Source organism: Sparus aurata, chromosome 12 (genome assembly GCF_900880675.1).
Source record: "Sparus aurata chromosome 12, fSpaAur1.1, whole genome shotgun sequence".
NCBI classification, from domain to species: domain Eukaryota; kingdom Metazoa; phylum Chordata; class Actinopteri; order Spariformes; family Sparidae; genus Sparus; species Sparus aurata.
Genome location: NC_044198.1, coordinates 27,090,232 through 27,100,810, shown reverse-complemented (window position 1 = coordinate 27,100,810; position 10,579 = coordinate 27,090,232). Strand labels below are relative to the sequence as shown.

The window sequence follows — 10,579 nt, the reverse complement described above, 5'->3', positions numbered from 1 at the left end:
TGTATCGATCTGATTTGGCCTCACTGTGTAATCTAATGCAGTCAGATTCAACAGCTCTGCAGTAACTTCTTTAAGAAACTCATAACGTTCAGTTTTTGGTGACTTGAGTGGATTTGATTATTATATGTTTATTTCTGAGGTCATAATCAAAAGTTGCCCAGAGTAAATACAGGTTGTGACTAAAAGAAATTTGCAGAAAGTGGAGTGAAGTCGACGGTCTGTAAACGGAGGGTGAGCTCAGACACAGCTGTGCTTTCATGGCCGAGACATCTGCTGTGTTGAGTTTTCCTGTGCGTCCTTCGTAAAACCCTAAATACTCTTAATACTGGGCCCAATCATCGGCTCAGATAGACGCGGTATTAAACTAATTACAGACAACAGGAGGTTCACAAATAGCCTGATTCATCCTCTCGTCTCTGAAACGTTTTCTCTAATGCTCAGGAAGATGAGAAGATTAATATCTCAAGTCTGAATATGAAGAGACGAAGAACTTAACTTTCACTTTAACAGACGGTTTAATTTATAACATGATTTATTACTCAAGTTGCAACACTAATTTACACGTTTGTTCTTTAAAAATCTTTTTAAAAAACAAACAAAAAAGAAAAAAGAAATGGAACTATTTCATATTTATCAGTGAGTTTTTGATTTACCTTCATGCTAGCTGTTTCTAGTCTTTATGCTAAGCTAAGCTAACTGCCTCCTGGCTGTAACATTATAAGTAACGTATAGACAATATGACTTTTTGCCAGAAGATTTGAAGGTTGTAAATAACAGTTTTTCAAATCCGTTTGGGATGTCGGAGCTTCTGGTGGCGTTGTTTACTGCAGACGAGTTGTTGGGAGTCATTTTATGGTTTGTTTTGTGTTTTTTTATATTTATATTTTAAATCAAGTCTCCAGCTTCTTCTACGGTGGCCCTGAAGTGCAAAACACAACGGCAAATCAGAAACCACGAACGCAAATCAGAAAACACAACATTAACATTTGCGTTTCTGATTTGCGTTCGTGGTTTCAGATTTGCCGTTGTGTATTGCCCTTCAGGGCCACCGTACATGCTTCAGTTGTGTAGCAGAATGCTGCAACTCTGTTTTCATTTGAAGCTCCAGAAATGTTTTGTTGATTACGACACTTCACCTGACTTTATATCATCAGGAGGGAGGAGATGATGGCTGGGTTTTAATTTTAAAATAATTGGTGAACTGTTCCTTTAACTCTGAGCAGACACCAGTGATGGCCTCACCACCCTGCTGCATTTCTTTCAGTAATATCTGGCGCTGCGTCGCGCTCAGGTCACCGCTGGAGCAGTCAGAGCTTGTAAAAAGGAACTGTTTAAACCAAAGACTTTACCTCACTGTGGTGGTTTCGTGGTAAATGATCTGCTGCTGCCATGTGTGTGACCAGGAGCTGCGTTTGGCCGGCACACTCTTTTTTTTTTTTTTTTTACTGCACTTCTGGGATTATGCTTAAATTTTCATATGGAACAGGAAGGAGAGTTAATGTTACATTATGAGCCCGGCTCGGCCCGAAGCTGCCGCAAATCTAAAACAGGTGATCCGGTGATCTAAGTGGCTGTATGTGCTGCTGGGTGCAGGTCAGGTTGAGACGATGAACCACTCAGAGAGAAACGCTGAAAGGAATCGTCGGATATTTCTTTTCTTGAAGATGCACGGAAACACTCGGCCGCTCAGATGAATCAGCTTTTTTATGAGGACACTGCTTGTCACATAAATCAGTAGTTTATGTTTAAAGGGGTGGAGCAGAGAGAAGGACAGGACGGTGTAGTTCCTCTCCAGCACCACCAGGAGAATACACCGTGCCCGGCTCGGAGCAGGAAATACCACTCTTTGCTGCCGGTCATGTGACTGCCAGGGATGAGATGGAATGGTAATAGCATTATCAAGCTATTCTACAACCACTATCTCCCTGTGCCCTTGTGGGTGAGAGCTAAATATAGCCAGATAATCCTCCTCATCGCTTAGAAATTCAGCCAACGCTTCTTTTGTGGCGGGGATTGTTTCCTCCTCTCATCTTCCCGATAAACAAAAGCATAGAATATGAACATTTAATTTAACCTCTGCAGGTTTAAGTGGGTCTGTAGCTGGTATGTTCTGACCTCCTGAACCTGAGTCCTCCCTCCCCCGGGGAGGTGATGGACAGAAGACGGGAGCTCTGTGAGTTAGCGTGCGCTCAGACGAGAGATATTGATGATTCGTTGGGATCAAAGAGAAGATGGTTTGGACGGGCTCAGCGGGTTCTCGTGGGTTAATGGTTTGGTGATTTGCAGACGTCCAAGGACGGAGCGGAGAGATCGTTTGTCTCTGCTGCAGGTGTCTCGTCTGAAAGGATGGATCCAGATTTCACATCACGTGTCCACACGTACACGGAAAGGTTGCAAACAGCTCAAAGACCAACAGTCACGAATTTCATAGAAAAGCAGCAAATCTGTACATTTAAGGTGTCGACACCAGCAAAACTCTGGCATTTCTGCCTGAAAAATGTCTCAAGCAATTAATCGATTATTAAAATAGTTGACAACTTATTTCTTTCAATCGATTAATCAACTAATCCATTGCTTACTTTGGAAAGTGATGGATTAGTAAAAGACAAAACCCAAATGTATCAAAGTTCTTCCTCCACAAATTTCTTAAAGTATGCATGAAAATCAGTTATAAACCCACCGGGACGTCATCATGAAGGTCCTGAATCCCAGACTTCAAGTTTCCTTGTCTCGTCTACAAAATAAAATACATCATTAAGTTCCCTACATTTAAATTATAAAGCTCTTCTGTGTGTTAAAAACAGTTAACGAGTGTCTGAGTGAGACTACAGAGGTTGTCGGGTATATTAAACGTCCTCACAGCGAACACGGACACTCATCTACTCACTAGTCCGTCTTTTCAGGCCCACTTTAGTTGCACACTGTTCTAACTCTGACATTACAACTTGGACATTGATCAGTTTATAGAAAACCTGGATAGTAATTGTGCAGTAAGACTCTTAGTGGTGGTGACGTTTCAGTCATGTCGTCTGTTTGTAGCCTAACATTAGCTTCTTACTGCTACATAGTTAATTTAAACTGAAAAATTCACCAAAAGAGAGAAAGAGACTTTTAAAACTGCGACCCACTGATTGGATAAAAGTCGTAATAACAGAGATCAGATCTGACTTTGTTCCCTCGATGAACAATGTTCTCAAATATGCTTATTGTATAATTATGTTCTTTTGTTTGTGAGTCATTGTTGCGACGACTCAAACACACCCTGACTGATGAATGTCGGTGCAGAGGTGTGTGTGTCGGCGGTCAGGGGAACAGAACGGGGCGGTGCTGTGTGATGCCGGGTGTCGGGACATTAACAATAACACATTCATTCCTCTACATCCTGCCAAACATGAGGTCCGAGCAAGGCCCGTTCATGACATTTCCAATACCACAGCTATTGGACAGGACCGATCAGGAATGAGTGCTATTTCTCTGAAACTGAACACACCAAAGGAAACTAGAGTAAACAATACATTTAGCCCAGGACTACGACTAAGACCAAGGTTCAGCTCAGGAAGGCAAACCTCAGAAATACTTCACCTCAAACTCAAAGGATATTTAGCATCGAGTTACATGGAAGGCAGTCGTTATCTGACCTCCTGGTTGGACTTTACGAAGTATTTCCATGTAAGTTCTGAGTGAATTTATTTCATATTGTGACAGATTTTAAGAGAAAGGGGTAAGAGTAGAGAGAGAAGGAGCCACAGTGTGATACGTTAATGCAAAACAGTCATAGTACACGTGCTGTTGTATTAATAAAACAATGCTTTAATTAGTATTTATGAACTGGATCCATCCATCCACCATCCAAACTTCTATCCAACCAACCATCCACCCGTCAACCAATCAATAGACCAACCAATCAAGCATCCATTGAACCATCCAACCAACAAGACACCAAACCAAACAACCATCCAAACATCCACCCATCAATCAACAGACCAACCAACCAAGCATCCACTGAACCATCCAAACAAACAAACAAACAAACAAACAAACAACCAACAAGACACCCAACCAAACAACAATCCAACCGTCAATCCATCCATCCACCATCCAAACATCCATCCAACCAATCAACAGACCAACCAACTAACAAGACACCCAACCAAACAACAATCCAACCATCAATCCATCCATCCACCATCCAAACATCCATCCAACCAACAAGACACCCAACCAATCATCCATTCATCCAGCCAACCAATCATCCATTCATCCAGCCAACCAATCATCCATTCATCCAGCCAACCAATCATCCATTCATCCAGCCAACCAGACAACTAATCATCCAAACAACCAATCAACCAACCAAAGAACCAACAATAAAACCATCCAACCATCCATCCTACTCGGTATGCTAATTATTACCCCTCCAGTTCTAATCTTGTCGTGTTCACGGTTTTGCTGGAATGTCATAAAGTTCTGGCTCCAATGGGAGTCGACTGAGACTTTAACCCTTCAGGTTCTGTATGTGTTGTGGGTCCGCAGGTAGCTGGGTCACCTTTAAGGGACGTGGCTTTGCTCCTATACTGTCCTCTGTCAGCAGGAACGACGGCAGGTAAATGGATTAAGCGTATAAAAAATCAATAACCAATCACTTAAGCCAGTGGAGTAAAGCCAAGGGCTTCTGCCTGGTTGTGGCTGAGAATGAATAATAATATTGTGTGTGTATGTGGGCGTCATCATTTGGGCGAGTGGTGCTCTTGAATAGCGTATTCTATGTACAGCTTACTTAAGGACATCCTCTCTCTCAAGAACATTATGAAATCCATCAAGAATGAATTATGTTGTGATTTAGCCTCCTCTGCTCCGGCTGATAAATGGCAGGAAGCTAATGAGGCCAAATGATAATGGGGCTGCCGGCACAGTACGGAGAGCTACGCGGCTCACGGTCATTATTCTGTTCGGTTTCATTGTAATGCTGCGTCCGTCTCTGTTTCATAGCCCACACGTCCTTCACTGTGGACGGGGAGAAGGTGAATCTTTGTTTAATACCGGGACGCACCGAGGACGTCCGGCGGCGGCACGTTGAAGGTTTGACAACAGCCGTGATGGTCCGCTGTCACGTGACCCCTCTTTAAGATCTGTTCTTTTAGTAGCTTGTAACTGTGGTAACAATATGTTTAATGGAGGAAGAAGTCATCCTGTTTCATAGTGTGTGTCAGTCGTCCTTTATGCGATCTCTCTGCACTCTCATTACAATGAAGAAGTGGCTGTAAAGACAAAATGATCTGCTTGCAAGTAATTTTATTAATTGACTGGAGTTTCATCAGTCGGATGTACTCAACAAAGAGTCCTTCTTCAAGTGTAGGTCAGCTGAAAGAGCTCTCCTCAAAGTCTCCAGCTACTTCAGCTGTTTAGAAGAATGACAACCAACCAACCAACCAACCAACCAACTAATCCTCCATCCATCCATCTATCTGTCCATCCATTCATCCAACCAACCACATCACTTTGTACTGTCACTTGATCAAGAACATATACAGGATAAAGAAATGTCATTTCAGAAGTATTTGGGGGGAAATGTCAAGTACCAAGAGAACTGCATCGACTGAAAACAACCAAAGGTGAAGATGAAATCTCACTTCGGCAACATGATTAAGAAACAAACCCTGCAACCAAACAAATGTGACCTCAGTCTGTTTGTTTTCGGGACCCAATGGCGGCGCGTTGGCCACTTGTTTCCTGGCTGTGAGCCTCTTTCATCTTCTTCACCTGCGGCTGTGGACCGGACAGCAGCAGGAATAATGACTCCAGATTCACGACCTTTGCACGCAAAAAACACATTTGCATTTTGGAAGGAAGGTGTTGATCCGCCAACACTGTGGAGGGTCAGAGAGTGCATCAGGACATGTGGCTGTTTTGATGCTTGGAAATACGAGAACATGGCTGTTTTATATCCACGGGGGCGACTTGAAGATGTGAATTAATGTTTCAGGAGAACAAGATGGAACGATCTTGTTTCCGTTTCCAACAGCAGTTTGATCTGGTAATCTAGGTTTTTGTGTCATAGGACAGAACCTGCATCCATCACTTACTGAACCCCAACACAGCTGAAGGTCGCTGTGCCTTTAGGTGGTGTCTTTGAAGGCCAATGTCAGGAGTTTGGATCTTGTCTGAACTGGTTAAAATGCTTCTGACTTTGCCTGAGGATCAGTTCAGAGCTGCAGTCACGACCTTGAGTGTCGTCCATTTCTAGAAAGCAGAATCTGTGGTCACTTGTTCAGGAACTCACAGGCGCACTGAACTTAAACTGAAGAATAATCTTTACCTGTCTTTCGTTTGTAGTGGGGGAACAATTTGGACGTAGTCAATATCACCTGTCACAAGAAAAATGTGCCGACCAGCCACTCAGAACTGATCTCTCAACTCAGGTCTTTAAAGTTCCCATGAAACTCATTCATGCTGTTTGCTTTTTGCATGTTTCCTATTAAAAAAACAGCAGCTTTCTTTTACATTCACACGTTTAAATTCTGTTTTATAGACACAAAACTAGTCTACGCCCCAGAGTGAAGGATGAGGTGAAAACACCTTTTTCCAGGAAATACAAACACTTAAACTCCCTGATATGCTCTACCGTTATTTGAGATTTACTGTAAATGTCACTCTGGAGTTCACGTCATTGTTGTGTTGTCAGTGATGCAAAAGACACTGAAATCTTTTTTAATCCGTCTGTATATGTCAAAAAGCGTGAGCTCCATTTACAACTGCGAGTGTATTTTTAGTTTGTTGTACGATATAATTCTCCAGAGTTCACGGAAGTTTATTTTATTGCAATGTTTGATGATTTGTGTCGCCTACCTTGTCACCATTAGCAGGACGTGGAATTTTATTGTGAAGTATTCTGTTGTGTGGATAAATAAGCGGATGGCGGAGCAACACTAAATTTATATCAAAAAATGTAATATTTCATTGCACACTGGAGCTACGGAAACGTTTTGATTATCAAGAACAATCCTACAATGCCGATTCAACATGTAAATCATCTCATACCGTCCATATTATGTGCTTTTGACACTTTTGTCCAAAGTGACTTAAAGTAATTCATACGTTCATGTCGGCAGCTGCCATGCAAGGTGCCAAGCAGCACATCAGGAGTTGGCGTTCAGTATCTTTCCCAAGGACACTTCAACATGCAGACCAGGGGAATCGAACCAGCGACTTTCCAATACCAAGACACTGGCCCTGAGCTACAGTCGCCCTATAGATGGTTTGCGTATCACTTCAGACACACATCGCTGTGAGCAGAGTTTGAACCTGCATGGGGAAACCCCAACATTGGATTTCAAGTCCAACGCCTTAACCACTCGGCCATCACAGCTCAGGATCAGTGGAAGAACACTAAACAGTGCCAGTACAGAGGGCGATACTGGGTCTGAACGAGGCCTGAGAGACATTAACCCTTTAAATTTACATGTGTGTCGATGGCATCTGTGTGCACAGTGGTGTGTTCAGCCCACAGCTGATAACGACAGCGCAGCTCCAGACACTGAAAGAAAGCAGCTGAAGCGTTTCTCTTCACATCTTTTGAAGGTGTGAAGGAAAAAACACATCCTCCCGGTGCATGTGAGGAGCTGCCTGTTGCCCTCTCCTCTGCAGCCGCTGCCCTTCGTGGGCTTTGATCTCGTCCACGGCGGTTCAATCTGGGCCTCAGCTGTGGGAAAGAGTAGCAGGGCTTAACAGCACAGAGCCCAGGAGATAGCAGGTGCTGGAGCCGTGACCTTCCTATCCCAGGCCAGCATTCCTGCCTGTCAGCCCCCCCCAGGTCCGTGCATGCACCGTCTCCAGCCACACCATCTGGAGCTGTTTGTCCCGCTGCACTGTGTTCGAACGGGAGAGTGTCGGAAACGCTTCAAGCACTCGTCGACGACACCGCACGACCACAGCAGCTTTGATTAGGAACGAGGAACCCTCAGAGAGCTATGTTGTTTGTGGCTACGCTAATCCTCACACCTCTCAGCTGCAGGGTAAACACAGCGGCAGCCCCCAGCTTTAGGTCCAGAGCTGCGATACAGCCTCAGGACCCAGAACAGAGTAAAGCCTTGGGTCTGCTGGTGGATGATTGACCAACCAGGAGGCTCCAACTCAAACGCGCTGATGCAAAACCTGAGTGTGTTTTGTTGTGCATGTTCTTGTGCATCCTCTACGCTCGCTGCTGTATCGTGCACACGTTCGTTTGGTCGTGCAGCTCCAGAGAGTTATTTAAACGCTGATAAGCAGCAGCGGTGGCTTCTCTCACTGTCAGGAGTTTCCATTTGAAGTGCAGAATCCCGGAGAAGAGGAGGAATCTGCTCCCCGTCCTCTCCACACCTCTTATTATAAGCAGCCTGATGTACGAGGAATCATCTTGTCACTTGTTCGGACACATGTGGGACACATCAGGGAGACGAACATCGTCCCCTCGACAAGTAAAGTCAACACACTGGAGCACGAGAGTTAAACACTCCTCTGATGTGCTGACAGTGCGTTAATGTGCAGCAGAGACCACATTTACACCTGGAATCAAAGAATGATCCGTGTTTTACAGAAGTCCAGAGGGGAAGAACAATCCATTCATTCATCAAGTCTGATCTATAGTTTCTCTCCTGTGTTTATGACTTAAGAACTGGTGGAAAAAAGGGTCCTTCTTTCTTTCCATTGGTGAAATTCCCAGGAGGCAAAAAAATAAAGAATGTAATGTGTAAAACCGAGTGAAAGAAAAATGTTTAGGCAGCTTAAAAAGAAAAAAAAGAAAACAAGAATTCTCCTGGAAAATATTTATTTTCACACGGTTTCACACGGGAATTTTTTTTTCACACGTTTTCAAAGAAGAGAAAAAAATGTAGGAACGTAAGAAAGATGATCCTCAGAAGTCCTGAAGTCATAAACACCGACAGTTTTATGACAGTTTGTTTGTTCGCTTGGTTTCTGTTTTGAAAAAGATTTTTGTTGGGTTTTTTTTTTACGTGTGGAACCGAGTGTTTTCTTTTTTTCCAAGGACAAACATTTTTTTTTTTTTTTTAAACCAACCAAAAAAATGTTAAGGCGAATTTTTCTCACGAGTCAATTCAAGTCAAAAAAAAAATGTTCTTTCCGCTCGGTTTAATATGAAGAAACCAAACGTTTGTTCTCCTGGAAAAAGAAATTCATTTTTGTTTCCCGACTGTAAAACAATTATTTTTCACTCAGTTTCATGTGAAATGTTTTGGGTTTTTTTTTTCATCATGACAGTTAATAATAATTCAAAATAATTTTTTCTTGTGCAGAACTGAGTAAAATTCTTTTTTTTGTTTTTTGTCCTGAAATAAATATTTCTCAAGTGTTTTCACAGATGGAAAAGAAATGAAGGAAGTTAAGTAAGATGATCCTCGGAAGTTCTCAAGTCATGAAACACAGCAGAGAAAAGAATGTAGATCATAATTCACAAGGATTTTCTTTTTCCTTTTTTGGAACTGAGTGATTTTCTTTTTCCCAGGAGGAAGAAAAAGTTAAGAATTTATGTTCGACACCAAGTGAAAAAAAGTTTTTCAGAAGAATTTTTTTTCATAAGTGAAAATGTTTTTTGGGGAGAAACAAAAAAAATATTTTTTTTTTCCCTGAAAAAATATTTTTGTATTAATTAAAGTAAAAAGATTTTCCCTGTAGAATTTTTTTTTTTACTTTATGAAACCAACTGAATAAATATTTTTTTCAGGAGAATTTTTTGTTTTTCGTGTTTAAATCAGAGCAAAAAAAAAGGAAAATCGTGTGATATATTTTTCAGGATTTAATGTTTGATGAGTTTTTTTCTTCTGCCCTTCATTTTTACACATAGAAATAAAATCCTCCTGAAAAAAATATTTAACTTGAGGACATATACATTTTTTTAATGTGAGGAACAAAGCAAAATGTTTTTATTTTTTATTTTATAAAACCAACGGAATACATTTTTTTCCAGGAGAATTTTTTTGTTTGAATAAAATCCTCCGGAAAAAAAATATTTCACTTAATTTCGCAAAAAAACAAACAAACCAAAGGAGTTTGAAAAGATCCTCAGAAGTTCTGAAGTCATAAACACAGAAGAAAATAAATTCAGATCAGAATCGATCTCCTGATCAAAAACATTTTCTGTATTTGCACGTTTAACACAATCACGTCCGGATGGTTCAGGTGAAGTCGCCGCCTCGGTTCTGCCAGGTGGACTGCAGGGACCGGTTCTCCGGGCCTGAACTCCATCACCCTCCTTTTTTTCCTGTCCTGGTCGCCCTCAGCTCTGCAGGTTAGGACTAATGTAATCACAGACCCCTGCAGACGGGCCAGCGCCGCAGACAGAAGCCGGGCCAGACGTACAGGTATTCTAAACTGGTTACATTAGACCAAACAGGCCATCTGTCTCCTTCTGTAATTGGACACTGTGGATTAGAAGGAGACGGCAGCGTTTCCCAGCCAAGTGGGCTAGTTACTGTTTATTTGGAATTAATTACCAAGGAGAGTGGAAACCTCACAGCTCCCACAGAGTGAATCCAGACACTCGAGGCCGGGATGAGAGGAAGGAAGGAGAGTGCCATACCAGAGC

General features: G+C 42.2%; 1 non-coding gene across 1 annotated transcript; it reads right to left on the bottom strand.

Moving 5' to 3' along the window:
• Nucleotides 1-7,281: 7,281 nt before the first annotated feature.
• On the bottom strand, nucleotides 7,282-7,366 carry trnas-uga (transfer RNA serine (anticodon UGA)). Its single transcript has one exon. It is a non-coding gene; the product is annotated as a tRNA-Ser (tRNA).
• Between the last annotated feature and the right edge of the window lie 3,213 nt (nucleotides 7,367-10,579).